The 18,559-nt window shown below is 40.7% G+C and overlaps 1 protein-coding gene across 1 annotated transcript in view; it reads left to right on the top strand.

The window, feature by feature from the left end:
- luzp1 (leucine zipper protein 1) overlaps positions 1 to 18,559 on the top strand; it is a 41,246-nt gene that overhangs the window by 5,459 nt on the left and 17,228 nt on the right. Inside the window, 1 exon segment of the mRNA XM_032547661.1 lies at positions 15,390 to 15,440. The gene's annotated coding sequence lies outside the window, so the exon portion shown is untranslated.

Raw genomic sequence — 18,559 nt, 5'->3', positions numbered from 1 at the left:
AAAAACCAAACCTTCAGAACCAGAACACGACCCAACCGCCACCAACTCTTCAATAAATTGCAATAATAGTCAAAAGTTAATTAATTTCAGTGTCTTCTCACAAAAGCTGACTGTTTCCAAGCCTTTATTTCTGTAAATTATGATGATTTTTCAGCATTTATCATCTGAGCTTTACATCAGACTAATTAAAACAATGTAATACAGAACTGTTGGCTTACTGGACCAGTTACCCGGTCCGGCTGTTACTGGAGAATAAGGGCAAAATAAACAAAACCTTTAAATGCATCACTTGGATTAGGCCACGCCCACTTGCATGGATCAACCTTGACTGCATGTTACGTTTACTGATCATGTTAAAAAGAAATTGTCAAATTTAACAAATTTCAAAGTTTTAATGGCGGCTGGTGGAAAAATTAATTGGACACAGTAAATCTTCTTAGTCACATTATTAACCCTAAATACTGAAACTTAACCAGTTTCTAAAACATCCAACATCTGGAAGTGCTGCAGTATGGAGAAGTTTATGTATCACAAACATAAAGTAAATGGCTTTATAAAGCAACAGAAAACCTCCAGGAACTTTCTAAAACACTGTTGTTCCTCTTCCTTCATCAGATGGAGGGAGCAGAACCATTTTACCAGGAGCAAACATTTACAGGGCTCCACACTCTATAACTACTAGCACTTACAGTACTTTAAAAACAATTAACAGTCACTAAAATGCTAATGTATTGTTATTTTCACATTTTCATTTTAAAAGTGTAAAGTAAACTCACCCAGAGGTGACAGAGGATCCAAACATTGACTGAAAGTAAGAGACGCAATCCTTCAACATGTTTTTACTCAAATAAAAGTAACAAGGATCCGTCTGAGAAGTTACTGAAGGAAGAGCAAAAAAGTATTTGGTAGAAAGTCTGGTCAAGTACTGAATAACTTATCAAATTAGAAATAATTCAATATTTCAAAATTACAGTAATTAATAAAAGAAAATGTTTCCAAATCAGTTTGTTTCAATAAAAAACTTCAGAAAGTTGGACAATAAATGCAGGTGTGTGTCTGGTGAATTTTTGGTTTGTTTTTCATTCAGTGGGTAGAAAATTCAGAAATTTAACTCAAGTGAGAGTAGAAATACTTCTTAATAATTACTAAAGTAAATGTAATTAATGTAACTCTATGTATCCCTGCTGTGTAAGCTGCAGTGAACATCCTGATTGGCTGCAATCGATACGTTGGCTGGATTTAGGACCGGATGGTGTCGGTGTTGGGGTTTATTAGCGGCGGTCCAGTTTTTAGCCTCGGTTTCCTGTTGGACCAGGAATAGCTCAGCGGAGGATGCAGAGTGATGTTACAAACTCGGACCTGCTTGAAATAGCAGCGATGAATCATGATGTTTCCCATGTTGCGTTGTGTAAAAGTGTGTAAAAGCCCACTCACGTTCTTTTATGCGTGAGTGCTTGTGGGTGTGTGTGTGTGTGTGTGTATTGTGATAACGCAGTAAAGTGCGGAGCTGCATCCTGGACAGAGGTTTGTGTTGACAGAGCGCAGGCCAGCTGCAGCGCCGTCGGTTTCACAGAAACTCAGAGGAAGGTGGCTGGACGCCAGAAAGACGCGTCTCTGCAGGAAACCTGGAAAATAATTCATTACATTTCATTTGTCTGAGCATTAATTTTATTTTCTCATTGTTTTTCTGTAACACTTTTTGAATACTTTCCATCAACATCCAGCTAAACATTAGCCTAGCCACTGTTAGCTGCTAGGTAGCGATAGCAGCTTCTGCATGTGAATTTTTGACTCATTTCTGCAGGTTTTGACATGCATCTTCAAAACAGTTTTAAGTCCAAAGTCCAGGCTCCTCTGACAACATTGATGTCTTTTGCATTTGATAGACAGTTAGAAAAAAACTAATCTCTCTCTCTCTCTCTAAACTAGAATCATGGATCCTTGTCTCTTGGGTTCTATTTGTAGTTGAAGAATATGTTTTAATAATAATGGTGTCCAAGAAAACCAGATCAGTCATGTATGCTTTACTGTATAGCAGCGGCGCGTTAGCAGCGTCTGGTTAGCAGCGGCGCGTTAGCAGCGGCGCGTTAGCAGAGTCGGGTTAGCAGCGGCGCGCTAGCAGCGTCGGGTTAGCAGCGGCGCGTTAGCAGCGGCGCGTTAGCAGCGTCGGGTTAGCAGCGGCGCGTTAGCAGCATCTGGTTAGCAGCGGAGCGTTAGCAGCATCTGGTTAGCAGCGGCGCGTTAGCAGCGGCGCGTTAGCAGAGTCGGGTTAGCAGCGGCGCGTTAGCAGCGGCGCGTTAGCAGCGTCGGGTTAGCAGCGGCGCGTTAGCAGCGGCGCGTTAGCAGCGGCGGGTTAGCAGCGACGCGTTAGCAGCGGCGCGTTAGCAGTTTTCATGTCGGCCGGTGATGGGGCCTGGGTCGATGTTGTTGATGAGAAGTTTGAACAAAGATGCGTTTTGAATGTTTTTGCATGTTTTCCCTCTAATTTGTCCCTTTCTGGCATTTCAGACCAGTTTTAGTAACTGATTATTTATGGAATAATAAGTCATCAGTTATTTTTGACTTTGCTGGAGTCGAGGGAAGAGTAATATTTTAATCAACGTTCTTACAACCAAAATCTGTTGAAAAGTTTTGTAATTATTTTACTATGCATGGACGTCTGAATATGAAAAAAACAATAATAACACATTTCCAGCAAATTTTGAATCATTTTTTGTCCCTTTGCAACATCAGTTTTTAACAGCAATCAAGTATTTATTCGTGGTAATTTAATTTCAGCAGTCAGAAATGATTGTGGTAATCATACAAACATTTTTTTGTCCACTGTCCAACCTTAACTGTAAAAGTGTTACTTTTCCCTCGTTTCTTCCTTCTGTTTATCTTTATTTCAGTGCAGCAGCAGCAAAGTGACAGATTTACACATAAAGAGTAACTCGTAGTAATAAAAACAGATATAAAGGAGACAGAATGTGTTGTCTGTGCAGGTATTTCTACGTCTCCGGGCACTTCTGCTTGTTTTTGTTCCCGTCCAGGTAGATCTGTCATCAGATACTAGAGACTCGGCGTCTTTCTCTCACTGAGCTGTAACTAAAAGAACGTTTTCAGCCCAGAGTTCACATGACAGAGTGACGTTCACTCTCACTCCGGTCATGTCAAAGCACGAACCTCTCTGCTTTTATAGAAATGTTTGGCTGATTTTAGTTTGTTGAAAGTTTTATGGAGTTTTTTTGATAACTGGATTTCTAAAACCAAATGCAGAACCTGTTTCAATCTAATTTTTTTATTTGTAATTTAAGAGCTGCGTTAAATATTACCCAAACTGCCTTCTGTTGCTTCTGCAGCAACACTAAAGACGTTGCATGCAGGGATTCTTTGGATTTATTATGTCTGACTGCATTTTGCCTCCTGTCTTCTGTGATAGTTTCTCCTCTGAAACGTTGCATAACTGCTCTCCAAATAAGCCAGCCTCCAAACCGACATATCTCCTCTTTACTGACCTGTGGAGGATTTGATTGGGCCACTGGGTAGTTATCAAACACGTTACATGAGCAGATGAATCGGGAATTGTTTTCACCAAATAATCTGTTCACTAACACAACAACTCTGAAATTCAGTGCACTGCAGTATCCAGTGTATTTGATTTGGGTTCAATGTGAAAGAAAGATGTAAATTAGAATGCAGGTGTAGGGTGGAAAGAAAATGTCTGGCAGGTGAAGCATGTGTTAATATTTCCTCCTAAATAAAACATTTAGAAGTTACCTGATTAATTGACATTTTTGACTGTTTAATCATATTTGCACAGCTACAAAACATAGAATAGAAATGTCCTTTATTGTCCCAAAGAATTCGTATTTAACCACAGCAAAGCTGCAAACATGGATGATGCAAACTCCAAACAGACAAATACAAAAACACAAATGAAACAGAAAAACTCTGCAAACAAAATCTTGCAACAACACGAAATGAGAGCAAAGGGTAAAACTCCACAAATACTAAAAACACCAAGTATGAAACGCTGAAAACTTGATAAAACATAAGTCCTCCAGGCCACTAGGGGGAGTCGACCAACAAATCGTCTGGGGCCAGACTCTCAGTAAAGATGGGATGTTGTGACTTAATAGGATGTTAAGAAGAAAGTTGGAGGAAAGAAGGAATAGCTGAACTTCATGTCTTTTTCAAATGTGCAAAATGCATCAGGATATTTCTATGGGTGATGCTACCGACTGGCGACCTGTCCAGGTGACCCCGCCTCTCGCCCGGAACGTTAGCTGGTGATAGACACCAGCACCTCTTGACCCCACTAGGGGATAAAGGTGTTAGAAAATGGATGGATGGATGGATAATACTACTGACTCCAGACTCCCCCTACTGGTCTGGAGGACTTCTGCTTCAGCATTTGCAGCTTTTCTTATTTGCAGTGTTTTCTCTTTTTGCTTCTACTTTCTGTGGTTGCAGTGTTTTTGTGTTTTTGTGTTTTGGAGTTTCATTGATGTGTTTGCATTGCGTTTCACCGTTTGCTGCGCGTTTGCACCTGTCAGCCACCGTAGGATTCAGATGATTTACGAAAAGCTGTAAAAACAGATGAGCGCTCACTGCAAGACTTATCTCCATGTTATGTAACGCTCAGCAGTAGCATCCATTGAAACGTACTCCCCCTATCAGGATTTATTAGCACGCTTCCTGAAACCAGATGACTGTTCTGCTGCTTTGGGTTCCCAGAGTGTCTGATGTCGGATTATGAGAACATGACAAAGACGTCGCAGCATCAGGTCCAGATATTGGTGGATCATCTTCACTTTGGTTTGTTTAGTTGTTGAGCTTTAGAGGAAGCGGTTTCTGATCGGAGTCACCTTCTGATCTGTAAAGCGTTTAGTAAACCAAATGCGTCTAGATTTAAAACCTTTCGTCTTCACAGCAGGCCAGTGGCCTCTTCCTCCTCCTTTCCCCCACAGTTTGCTGCAGACTGCTGAGAAGAATGTGCTAGTGACTGATAGTTGTTGTGATAATGTTTAATCAGGCCTCACATGGTTGGAGTTTGGACTGTATTGACCAACAATGTGGGTCACTCTGCTACAGTAGCCTTGTTGTTTGCACTGTCAAGTTCAACTGAATGAAAAGGGTTTAGTTCTGATCATTCAGCGGGCGTGCATCATCATGTTTGCAACCTTTCAGCTCTGCTCGGGCTTGAAGCGCACCACAGTTATGTTCTTTTCCAGTTCGATGTATGAAAACAGCAGCAGAAGGTTGCGGTGGAGCGGTGATGTTATCTTTGGAGAGCTGCTATCAGTGACGCAGTGATGGCAAAGTCTGCAGCCTCAGTGTGAGTTCATAACGTGAGGATTTTTATGGTGAATTGTTCAGAGAGGAGGAGGAACCTGGAGAAATCTTATCTGAGAGACAGTAGCCTGGAGACTTAACAAACCGGCACCAGGGAGTCGGAGCGGTCGATTATTTTTACTATGGTTCAGGTTCCCGACGGCCGACGTACTAAAACTCCTGTGTGTTTTGGGGTTTTTCACACTCAGAGTTTAACGCTGATAATTTGGTTTATTTAGCATAAGAGGGAAAGAAGGGGGTTAATTTTTTGCAAATTCATATTTTCACCATGTTGTTCATTCATTCATTCATTCATAAATGTCTGTTTCAAACTAAATATTTACTTAGTAGGTGAAAAATTTAGTTTGCAATTGTTTAGCTCCAAGCTAAATATTTAGTTTAGAAACTAAATAAGCAAGTTAATATTTAGTTAGCAAACAAAATAATATTTATAAGTGTAAATAAATATTTAGCTTAGTTTGGAACCAAATATCTAGATAATTGATCCCAAGCTGTTTTTTTTCTCTTATTTCCTCATGTGCCAAACTTTTTCTGCTGTTCCTGGTTTTAAAGCCTCTATAGATAAAGTTGATGATGAAGTTATATACTTACTTTGAAGCTAAACATTTAGCTTTCTAATTAAATACTTAGTTTGAAACTGACATTTATAAATGAATGAATAACATGTTGAAAATGTGACTTTTTTCCACTGTAATAAATTATTGCTGTAAATCTTTGACTGTGTATTTTTGCAAACTGCAGCCCATAAATTTGTCTGCTTTGCTCTCTTTGGCCTGTCAAAAATGGCTGCCAAGTTGACCCTGTGAAAAAAACAAAAAACAAAACATGGAAGAGGTGCAAAGGAAGCAGACTTCAAACGCCTGTGGGAGGAAGTGGAGGAAGGGAGCGCGGCGTTTTAACGTTGCTTGTGAATTCCTGGGACACTTTATTTTCTCAAAGTGCTTTTTCTTCATTAACCGGCCCTGTGATTATCTGGTCGTGCCGTCTCCTGGTCCTTCACCTCACTTAACAGAAGACCCCCCCACACTGCCGCTCCGCCCCGCCGCTCCTCCGCTCCAGGAGTATTTTTGGAACGTAATGAAAAGAGAAATCTGAACTGCTTAGCCTTAAAAGGCATGTCTGGGTCAGCTGGGTGGAAACTTGCGGTATTAATGCCTGCACATTTTCTGTGTGAGTGGGTCATCTGTGATTTTCAGTGTGTGTGTTGATGCTGTGAGGAATTCCTCGGGTTGGGGGGAGATGGGTGGGCTCCGTCTCCAGGAAGGGAGGGAAGGGGCATATTTGGCATATTTCAGGAGCCTTTTCCGTCTGGTTCACGGTGCGTTCTCGAAGCGTGGGCAGAAGAAAGCCGAACATCTTCTTCTGAAGGTGGTGCAGGCGGGACTCACACCTCACCCTCATGGAGTCCTGACCCAAAAATCAACCCACCAACGTGGTGAACTGTTATAAAAACGCCGCCTCACACCAGGGCAGAAACACACAGCTGTGACGCCCCCCCACCAAGTCAACCTCAGTAACGTCCATAAACGGCTACATGTTGACCCAAACTCCCTCATCCAGCACCGGCTTTGGACTGGACCTCTACTAGCCTGGCCTCTGTGGCTTTCCAGTCACTTCTGCCTCGGTTTAAAGTATTAGACTCTGTTATTTGCTGTTGGTTGGCCTCAGAATGATGTGCTGGCAGTTCAGGGCCTGGCGGTTTGCTGAGGTCACTGCGAGGTTGAAGATGAATGTTAAGAGACGATCTGAGAAATATCCTGCTAATAAGAAGTTTAGTTCACTTTGTTCATGAAGGGATGGAGATGTTCAGCAACAAAACTCAGAGACGCAGTGGTGAGTAAAGATGGTAATTTTCACACCTGATGGTCTGGTCGACCCGGTCCTACTGGAACCAGAACTCCATCATCTGCTCCACCTCCAGCTGCTGTGGTTCTCTGAGTCAAACCAACCTGTTCCCCTCCTGGCCTGTGGGGGCGCTGCACCAAGAACCACTGAAGGAAACCACAAGAAACCTCTGAAGACACTGAGAGCAACTTCCTTCTTCACCAGATGGAAACAAGATGGAGGCGTCAGGTTTTAGTGTTGGAGGATTTCTCTTTAGTCTTTCTATCACTGGCGCTAGACTAGCAGGTCTACTTGACCTCTGACCTCTGGTCCTAAAAAGCTCAACCTGGATTTAAGTGAATTCTAGTTCAGTTTGAATTCATATGTGAATGCCAAGCAGACCAGAGACCGCTCCAAACGCAGGAAGTGGACTACAGTGCAGGGCATTCTGGGTAAATACAATCAAAACCAACGTGCTAGCCTAGCGCTAGCAGGAGAAATGGCTCATGGTCTTTAGCCAAAGACACAACAGAAATCGTCCAGCTGCTAAAACCTGACGCCTCCATTTTTCTTTATGTTTCATGAAGAAGGAAGTTGCTCTCAGTGTCTCCAGAGGTTTTTGTGTCGTTGCCTTCAGTGGTTCTTGGTGGTCTGATGAACTGGAATAGCCAGAGGCTTAATCAGTTTGCAGAGAACAACTGAAGACTGTCAGTTTGTTTCTGAGTCTCTGTTCTTTGCTCGTGTTCAGATCGTCTCTGTGAACAGTTGGAGGAATTTCCACAATGATTTTCACACGTTTTAGTTTCTTGTCCGCGGCTCGTTGAATAAAATTCCTCCTGCAGATTTTGTTTCCTGTGATCATAAAAACATTCATGTTCTCACAGAGAGGAATGCTGGTTCTCTCTCCTGCCGATGAGTTTGTCTCCCCTGTTTCTGTATTTTAGCAGGTTGGTCTGGACTCTGAAGCCATTCATGTTAGGATAAGTTTTCAAGCCAAGAAAATATTTTCTCTTCCATATTTTTCTGCTCTTTCTTTCGTTTGCCTCCTGTTATCTCTCTGCGCTCCTAAAGGGCATCTGCAGGCCGGGTTTCCAGGTTTTCGCTCGGTTCCATGGTTACTTATGGCGTTTCCTTTCCTGCTGATTATCTGACTGGACCAGCACAACGCTCATAAAAATAGACTTGGTGAAGCTGCTTTTACTTGCACTCATAAAACGTCTTGTCAAATTTTAAAGATACTGCATATTTCTCTTGCATTTTATAATTTTGCACAACATTAAAGTTATGGTTGTGTTGTGGAAAGATGTAGAGAAGTTTGGGAAGCTGTTTTAGCCTGAGTTTTGTGACGTTTAAAGCGCAACTAACCCCTATTTGAAAACGTAGTCTCCCCACAGACATATTTTGAAAAATGTATCCAAAGTGGGCGGAGCCAAGAGCCACGGGGGGCGTGGCCAAGTGTGGGGATAAATGGAAGGGGTTAATTGTTGCCAACTAAGCAAAGTTGTTGCAGTATTTAGCAACTTTTCAGAATTTGTTTTTTTTTTTTAATTGAGTGACTTTTTCTGTCATTGAGGACTTTAACAGCGACATGCAGCATCAGTCGCACTGAAATAAACGAGCAGCGCGTTACCAATAACTTGCTAGAAATAACCTGGAATGATGCAAAAAAAAGTATTTTCATTGCAGTTTTGCAAAAAACACAGATTTTGATGCAACTTTTTATGAAAAAGCTCAATTTTTTCTTTCAAAATGGTGTGATTCCATTAAGTAAATATGTTTGTACTTCTGATTTGTTCAGTTTCAGTCAATGAAAACGCAGCTGGTCTGTCGTTCGCCTGCAGTCAGAGCAGAGAGGAAACACACTCCACTCCGTGTTCACATTTTAAATAAACGCTACCAATAAATGCTAACGCTTGCAATTCCAACTCCTGACTCACCACCAGGGGGCGTCTCTGAGTGAGATGGTTTTATCCCAAACATGGGGGCTAACCAAGTTGGACCAATAGGAAAATCCAACTGCAGTAGCCACAGTTGAGCCCACACAGGGCAGCACTGAGGCGGTTTTATGCTTATTTACATGAAAAAGTTACAATATGCTCAGAAACATAAAGCTAGCGCCGTTAATAACCGATTTATTCGTCTTATCTGCAAAAAAAGGTTGATTAAGGGGTTAGCTACTCTACATAATAGTTTTTTAAATGTATTATTTAATTGATTAATCACTAAATGGCGGATTTTAGGAGTGCAGTCTTCATCTTTTTGTTTCTCTACTCTCCCTTCGTCGTCTCTTCGCCTCTGTCTGCGGAGCCACAAAAGGTAACGTTGGGACAGCTGCTGCAAGGAGGCGAGTGCTGAGAAAATCATAACCTGTGGACTCCTGCAGACACTGAAGCCTCCACAGGAATCCCTTAAACACTCCTAAGTCGCAGAGTGGCTCATTCATGCACAAACACAGCTGAATACCAGGCATATTTCATTATCCGGCCTGCAGACGCCTCTGTCTCTTTCTCTGCGTCTGTTTTCTCTGGGTTTAACGAAACTTCATTTCGTCAGGTAGATTCAGTTTCATTTATCTCTCTAAAGAGTTGGGTTTTTTTTGCCACTTCTCAGAGTTTTGCACCGTCTGACCCTTCAGATAATTTGTTGGGAGTCTCTAAATGTTTGTCAGTTGTGAATAATCATTCTCGCTGTAGAATAATTTGGAAATGTTCCTTTAACCCCTTAAATTAATGGCCAGCGACATTTGTTTCCATACCTGCGTTGGTTATTTTCTCCAACGCAGAAAATAACCAAAACTCCTGCTTTTATACAATCCACCATCTTTATTGATAATTTGTGAATTAAACATGTTTTATTAGCAGCACTAGTGTCATGTTTTCTTTCTTATGACTGCTTTTCGTTGGTTTAGTTGAGACGAGACTTTATCATCCAGTTTTTGGTAGAAAGAGAAAAACAATAAATCATGCAAATGGAAATTATTGAGTTGTTTTAATTTATCGTGTGATTCATTGTTTATTGCTTATTGCAACTAGTGTTGCTTTCTTTACTATCTGAGTAAGGAAGAAAAAGTTTGATGTTTGTTGGCTTTTCTTGCTGTTTTGTGGCGTCTTCCTGCTCCCCTCCCGTCCTTACAGTCCTGACCTGTTATAAAACAATGATATTGAGTAGTAGAGCCGTCCCACACTCTGAAAACATTCACATCCCTGCATGACTCGGCGGTCCTCTCCCGTTTCCTCTGTAGGTGTGGATCTCAGAAGAATGTGGTTGAATTAGCGTTTTATCTGCAGCTGAGCTCCCAGCCGTGCCGAGCATTGAGACACGGCTGCCTTAAAAGGAAACCTCAGCAGCCAATCGCTGCTGCTCTGCCAGTCAGGGAATGACTCCGTGCTGCATGGGCAGAGTCCGGCATGCTCGCACAAAACAAGGAAGTGTGTGTGAACTGACGGCACAATGCACTGGTTATTAATTCTTTAATTAATTCCTAACCTCACTAATGCGGCTGGCGCGTTGCTGCTGTTTCTAATGTTTGAGCTTAGAAACAAAACAGGAAGCAGTTGCATCAGTTTCACCTTAAATGCTCAGGGTGAAAGTTTATTATGAAAAAAACAAGCAAAGAAACTGTTCTTTTAAAAAAACCATCTCTTCAAAGATCTGAACTTTGTGGCCAATTTCTGCAGTTTATGTAAAACGTAACCAACCAGCCCCGATTCTGGACGGCTGGGATTTCCTCTTCAACGTATTACTAAATCCCCCAAATAAACTGAAGATAAACTGTCTGAATTTATATTAATTTTCATGTAAATTTGTTTAATTCTGCAGTGTTTTGCCTATAAACCGTCTCAGTGCTGCCCTCTTTGGGTTGAACGGTGGAACATGTTAGCTTTTTAAATGCAGCTTTTGTGCGCCCTCTGACCTTGAAATACCTCACTGATGGTGAAAATGGCCGACATTAGGTGTTCTTCCTCCAGGGACAACTTCCACACTGAAGAGTGGTGTTGTTGCTACAGCCTGTTAGCTCTGATGGGGTAAATCTCTGGGTGCACTGATCGATTCGGCCACCAGGGGGCATGTGTGAGGGCAACAAACGTTTCACAGGTATGAATTTTTCTCAGTAAAATTAAAAGTTTATTAAGGCTGCAACTATCGATTATCTTAGTAATTGATTAAGCTATTGATTTTTTTTTACAATTAATTGGATAAAAGGCATGTTGTGTACATCTTTTATGTAACTTAAGCCTTTTTTATAAAATATCAGAAATACATTAATAGATTCAAATAAACAGATAATTGAATAAATTTTTTTAATTAAGAAAATAAACATTTTACTGCCTAAAATGCAGGCTAGCAGCCTTCCTTTAGGAGTTTTGGCTGAAACATATTTACAGACAAAAATGTTTTCAACTTAAATTCCTGGTTTTGGCTTGATTACAGCTCTTCATATGTTGGGTTTTTTTTTTTTTTTGGTAAATGACCTTTTTTGAGTCTGAATACATCAGTTAGCGGTCAATCAGTTACTAAATTGGTTAACGATTAATTCAGTTATCGATTAATTGTTACAGCATTGGCTGGTCAGATTTTTATTTTTTAAATGGCCTTTTTCTGGTGGACCAGCAGTCGGAGCGCGCCTTGGAGAAAACAATGTGTGTAATTTTTACTTTTCTTTTTTTTTTGAGTTTCTGACCACCAGGTCAGCAGTCACAGTGAAAATCAAAGATCAGGCCGATGTTTTCACAGGAACTGATCTCATTGGTTGACTCGGTTTTGCATCATTTTTTCTCCTGTTCTAGTTTTTCTCGTGAAAATCCCTCATGCGACGTTTAGGGGGAGAGCCGACACGTGTTGCATCCCCAGGTTCTGCTGAGTCGGCCGCTGGGCCGTTCCTGCGCCGCGTGACGCAGCCGCTGGAGCCGTTCTGTGACATTGTTAGCTGTCAGTGGGGCTGAATAATGAGGAGCTGCTGGGAAACGGCCGGTAGCGTGTGAACGTCTCGGCGGCTCTTTGAAAAGCTGGGAGTTATTAAACATTAGGGCTGGTTCTGCAGGTTCACGGTGAAGTTCAGGAGCTGAATGGTTTTCCATCTGACGAGCGCAGAGGTGAAGGTTTGACCCCACCTTGCTGCGCTGCAGGAATGCAGCAGGAATGCAGATGAAGATTCAGACTCTGTTCCACTTTTCATCGCTGCTGCGTCTTTTTATCCCTTAAATCTAAATGAATAATTTTATTTCGGCCTTCTTTTGCTTTTTCTTGGTCTTCCTTTGTATTCTGTTCACTGTGTTTGATTTGGGCATTCCTTTCCCCCTTAGCAGACAAAACAACCACTGACCCCACTGAACACACACACACATACGCTCTCCCCTAATCACACACAGGAAATGGGCTCCCATGCAGGCTCGGCCCGCCTGGCTGCTGAAAGCCAGGATGGGCCTTAAGGCCATGAAATGTTCTCCAGGAAAACAAACGTTCCCTCGTTGCTTCTTCTCCCTTCAAATTCTTGTTTATCTGTCTGAAAACGTTTCTTCCTGCACTTTAAGGTTCATTTTGTTGCAAAGATTTTCAGTTTCTCTGTTGGTTCTTGTTCTGAAAAACTTTAAAATTGATGCAGAGTCATTACTATCATAAACTGTTTCTTGTATTATTTTATTATTTTAACAATGTCACTTTTTTGATGAGAGCAAAACTAAACGTTACATTGGGAATCGCTGCATGTCATCCCTCCTATCAAACCTGATGTTGGCAGCATCATGCTGTGAGGAGGCTCTTCAGGAGGATGGAGCTAAATCCAGGAAAACCCTTTTGAAAAAACTTTTTTCAGGCTGCAGATTGTAAGAATAGAATGACCTAGTCAAAGTAACAACCAACATTCAATTGAGAATCAGTGAATGTTGGTCTGATCAGTTCATCAGTCGGTGAACTGATGCTCACCGACTGAATTTAAGAAAAAAGCATGGCACACATTTCAGATTGAATCATGTTTTTCCTCTAATTCACAATTATTCTCTGCTTTTTGTTGTTTATGATGTAAAATCCCAGTAAAATGCGTTAAAGTTTGCGACTCAAGCTGCAGGTGAACTGGATCTGCTGCTGGGATGCAACGACTGGCGCCGAAATAAATAAAAACAGTAACAACTGGAGGAAAACTGGAACTACTGTATGTTGTGCGTTTCTTAAACTAAAACATTCTAAAATCATCGATTTAGAAGGATTTTCGTCTTTATGAATCTATTTATTAGCCTTTCGATCTAATATGAAATAGATTTTGAATTTTTTTCCCCACACTGGCAGTTTACAACAGCGGTCGGCAAAAGTTTGTGACAAAACACTCAGTTGGTTTTTCAGCAATAATTAATAGTTATTTTGGAAATGTTATCTGTTGAGTGTTATCACATCACAATATTTTAATCTTTTTGAATTCTGCACCTAAAAATGAACCAAAATATGAAAAAACTAAAACTACTAATAAAAACTAAATGAAATCGAGACTATAGTTAATTAATAAAAACAAGCAAACACACTCTATAAACAAATTAAAACCAAATTAGACAAACAAAATGAAACCCGTGATTGCACACAATCACACACACACACACACGCACACGCATGTTTTGGTGCTCAGCAGAGTCTGGCGCTCGGCTGACGTTGGGATTGGCGTTGAGCGTGAGAAAGTGAAATGATTCAGCAAATCCTGATGTTGTGGGTCTGACTGAGCGCCGGCGCCGTCCTGCAGGAGCAGAAGAAGAGAGGAAACGAGGCGCTGAGTGGCGGGAGGAGCTGCAAACCTGGAGCTTCACGTCCGTAACCGGATCGTCCCTCTGAGCGCATCACCGACTCCAGCTGTAAACTTCACTGTTGCTTAAAACGTGGAGGTTTAACTTACTGACTTACTGATGCTTTATGGATTTATTTTATATGAAGTACTGTGGACATTTATTTGCTTTGCTACAGATTTCTTCTGTTTTTGCAGTTTTTAAATAACTATCTCATTATTTATGAAGCAAAAAATAAAAATCCATAACACTAATTTATCCAGATTAATTGAGATCATGAACGTCCTCAAGCGGCCGGCTGTTGGTCCAATAACAAATTTTGCTTAAATTGTCTGAAGTTACTGCGATAAACAATAATATTGTGGTTTTCAGACCAATTTAATGGCATAATAATACAAGAACACATTCTCACAGATCAATGCAATTTAAATTCTTATAAACATTTTAACACTGGAACAAGATGACGTTTTAAATAAATAAAATAGTCATTTTTGTCTTTTCTCTCTTTTTCTACCAAAAACTGGGTGATAAAGTCTTCGGTCTGGATAATTTGTCTGCATAAATTTTATTTCTTGTTTTCTTTTTTGTTTAATTCATCATGTGATTAACGGATTTGCCTTTTAGCAATAAGTTATGGCAATAATAATTTATGGTTCAGCAAAAGCCTAGTGATCTGTTTATGTCTATATTTGGTTGTTTATGTTGAATTTGTCGACCTCACAAACAAATAAAAAGAAAGAAAATTGGTTCTTTATGGCAGTGTTACAGTGAGACTCCTGGCCTAGTCAAATCCAGAATTTGACTCAAACCAACCTTGGGTGGCTCAGGTTGGTTTGAGTAACTTTACCATAATAAATCCTGGTTTGGAAGCTGCGTTTTATTTTTCTTTCTGTTTTGACTGAAACACGGAGGAGCGTCAGGCTAAAGCTAACGGTGGAAACACGGTTCCTCCTCCCTCATCCTTTAAATTCAGTCCAGACTCTTGGATCTGGACTCGGCTTAACCAAACATATGGAACGCTACTGTCATGGAATGCTGCGAGTCGGCAGTGTTTCCTCCTCCTGTGTGTGTGTGTGTGTGTGTGTGTGTGTGTGTTTGAAGCAGACAAGAGCTTCTAGGATGTTGATGATGATTAAGATAATGTGTGTGTGTGTGTGTGTAAAAGTGCCTCTGCAGACGGCTGAATGGGGCCTTCTGTTGTGCTGGCCAAACATTGCCTGTTTGCTCACACATGAGTCCCATATCTGAGCCGTTAGCTCATCCTTAGCCGGTTAGCTTGACTGAACAATCTCCCCTACAGTGGCTGCATTGTCAGCCCTGCCGCAGCCTCCGCTCCTGCCAACTGCACCAGATGACATTGGTGAAAGATGGCGTGAGTGTGTGTGTGTGAGTGTGTGTGTTGATATCATGATGACCACTGCTCCTCTTTTACTAACCCCATGCCCTCTGTGTGTGTTCCTGCAGGATGGAGGGATTCTGGAGGGATGTGTAACGTCCTGAAGACGAATCGTTAAAGTAAGTCTGATTTCCTCTTTTTATCTTTGCAGAAAAGCTTTCAAAAAAAAAAAAAACATTCACATTCCTCAAACTTTTTCCACAATTTGTCACATTTCCACCACAAACGTGTCCAGATGTGGCATTTCAGACCAACGCAAACATGAGAGAACAATCGACACCGTGAAGAGCCCAGCAGGCTGGCTTAGCAGCGCTAACTTTTCCTTTAGCGCTTTAAAGTTTTTGCTAACTTTGAAAAAGTTTAGCACACATCGCTCCCCTAAGGTAATTTTTCTTGATTAATTGGCTGTTTTGTAAAATTTCAGTTGATTAAAGTTTGACATCGATGTTGACGTTTTGGTTATTGACTGTTAATAATTTCTAAAGTCGTTAGATGTTTATATTCTTGCTTTTAGTTTGGAGTGGGTATAGGTAGGTGCGTAAATGTCATGCTGTTGATGCTATATACGACGTAACGCATGTTGCTGATACATGGTGGGCATCAACATGGTTGAATTTAGGTTGCAGTAAATACAAAGTTTATATAAAGATTTAACGTTAGTTTTGACTAAATATAATGTTGATGTAGCACTTTAGCATTACCTTCCATTAAAAACTATTTTTCTATTTAGCTACGGTAGCCCAGATGGGATAAACTGACCTCTGAGCATCATACAGGGAGAGAAGGAGAGTCGTAGCGAGTCGCTTTACTCCTTTTTAACAAGTCGTAATCTGTCGGAGGAGAGGACTTCATGTCGTTACAACAAGGCATAAAACTCATTAAAACAAGAAAGTTTTACATCTTGGTTTTTTTATGATATTTTTTTATTTTATCTTTCAAGTGAAATACAGGTAAACATTTGTATATTATAAAAAGGAGTATAGAACATGAATTCATTTACCTGTGCATATGTCAATACATAACCAGAGGAGAATAAATAAATAAAACGGCAACAAAAAAACAAAATCTCAGCTTTAAATTAGATCCGCCGCTACAAGAAGGTTTTACGTCTCATTAAAACGAGATTCGGCTCCTGAATTTATCTCCAAGCTGTTAAACGCTTCCACATAATGCAAACCCAAAATTACCAAATGTTATCAAACCAAAAATACATTTTTATTGCAGAAATGATTTTTTATGTCCTAGAGAACCATGTGGAGTGGTGGTAGATAAATAAACAATAATAATAATCAAAAAATCAGAACTGAGCATTAAGACTTGCTGTGTTTTACCTTTTTAAGGTAAGATAAAACTTTATTGCCCTCTGAGGTGGAAATGTTCCTTCTGCTCTTCAAACATAAAAGAAAACACATTTATAAAGTCAGCCGTTTGCACATAAAACACTGGTTAGATTTTATTTATTGTTATTTATTTATGACTTTATGAATGCTGGGGTGTATTTTCTGATTTAGAGGTTTTAAATTTGTTTTTTTTATCTGGACTCATTATTTTCTGGCCATCAGATAAATGTAGATAAATTCAGATGTTTTATTATTTGTGCACCAATGTGGAACATCCTGCTAACCAACAGCAGGTTTGATGGCCTCTTTAAAGTGGAATATGAAACGTTTTGTCATTTTTCTCCAGACCTTGGTGTACTCATGCAGGACTGTGAGAACTCGCCTGTGTTTCACTTCCTGCTGGCTGCAGCAGCTCCTGTTTGCTGGTTTCACTCCCAGCTCCTCGGTGCTGCTGACTCTTACGAGTGTCGCCGTGTTTTCTCTTATCAGTGTGACGCGGTGACGCTCTCGCATTCCTCCAGGAGCAGCTCATTGTGTGACGCAGCCTCCTGGGTCGGGTCGGTTGATGTCTGCTGGAGTGTTTGAGCAGCTGCTGGGAGTTTTAAATAGGTACGGAGGGCAGAGCGGCCCAGCCCCACGCCTTTCACCGGGTCACAGAGTTTCTGCTCAGGGCAGATCGCTCGCTCTGGGATCGTTGGGAAGGTCTGCTGTCAGCTTTCCATGATCTCAAATTAAAGATTTACTTTAGTTTCACTTTGGGTTTTTAATCCAGACTAAATTCGATTAATAATCACTGATGGTTTGATTATTGGTCAGGTTTTCAGACAAAATTCTGTTTCATCATTCAGCAGCCAAACTATTTATCAAAAAATATCTGATGTGTGTCGGACAATGAGCTGTATATTATTTTCTCCTTTATCTCCTTTGTTTCTTTTTTTAGTTTTTTATATTTTTCATTTTCCAGTTTTACTAATTTCTTGCTGGATTTTGTTCCTATTTCAGTTCTTATTTTTTTACATTGTTTTATTTATTCCATTTAAAAAAATTTCAATACATTTTTTTCTTGTTTCTCTTTTTTTCCTTCAGATTTTTTACTTTCTTTCCTTTATTGCTTTTGTTTCATCCGTTTTTTGTATCTTCCCATTTGTTCCTTTTTCGGTACTTTTTTCTTTTTATTTTCCTTTTTCGTTTGCAGTTTTCTGGCCGATCGCACATCCTTAAAAACCCTGACCTACTGATTTTGATGGCAAGCTAAATAATTTAGCTTCAAACTAAATATTACTTGTTAATTATGTCTTTTATGTTTTGACTCTTAACTTCTCCTAACGTTTCACCGTCGGTGAACATCAGCCTCCCAGCTTCAGTCGTCGTGGTGATGCGGTTCTCTTCCACGTTTTCTCCCATAAAACAAAACTCTTCTTCTCCTGCAGACGACATTCAGCTCAACCTCCACTTCCCGTCATGTCGGCACCTTTTCCGTGAGAATCTGTGGGGAAAAAACACAGCTCTGTGTTCTTTATTGATCCTTTTTTGTACATTCAGTCGTATTTTTGCAGAAATGAAATCGTACCTTCCATGTTGACATTTTTCTAGACTGACAGAGTGCTAGAAACGGGAAAAAATCCAACATGACAGCACAGGAAACGGCAAACCCACCATTATAGGACGCCGGCTTTCTTTATCTTGGAAAACGGGACAGTGCGGGCCAAGCTTCAGGTCTCCGCCATCTTGTGGTTCCTGTGCTGCGCCAGCATCCATCCACACACATCAGTACGTTTGCATAAATACCGTTCGTGTGGCCCGTTCCCTGTAAGGAGACGTGCTTTCTGATTGGACCGTTTATTATCGTGTTTATGAAGCAGAAGAGCCTGAAAACCAAGTTAACGTCAAGTTCTAGA

The sequence above is a fragment of the Xiphophorus hellerii genome, chromosome 19 (genome assembly GCF_003331165.1).
Source record: "Xiphophorus hellerii strain 12219 chromosome 19, Xiphophorus_hellerii-4.1, whole genome shotgun sequence".
Taxonomy (NCBI): domain Eukaryota; kingdom Metazoa; phylum Chordata; class Actinopteri; order Cyprinodontiformes; family Poeciliidae; genus Xiphophorus; species Xiphophorus hellerii.
The sequence above is the reverse complement of the archived record's forward strand: the minus strand, read 5'-3'. Positions and strand labels throughout refer to the sequence as shown.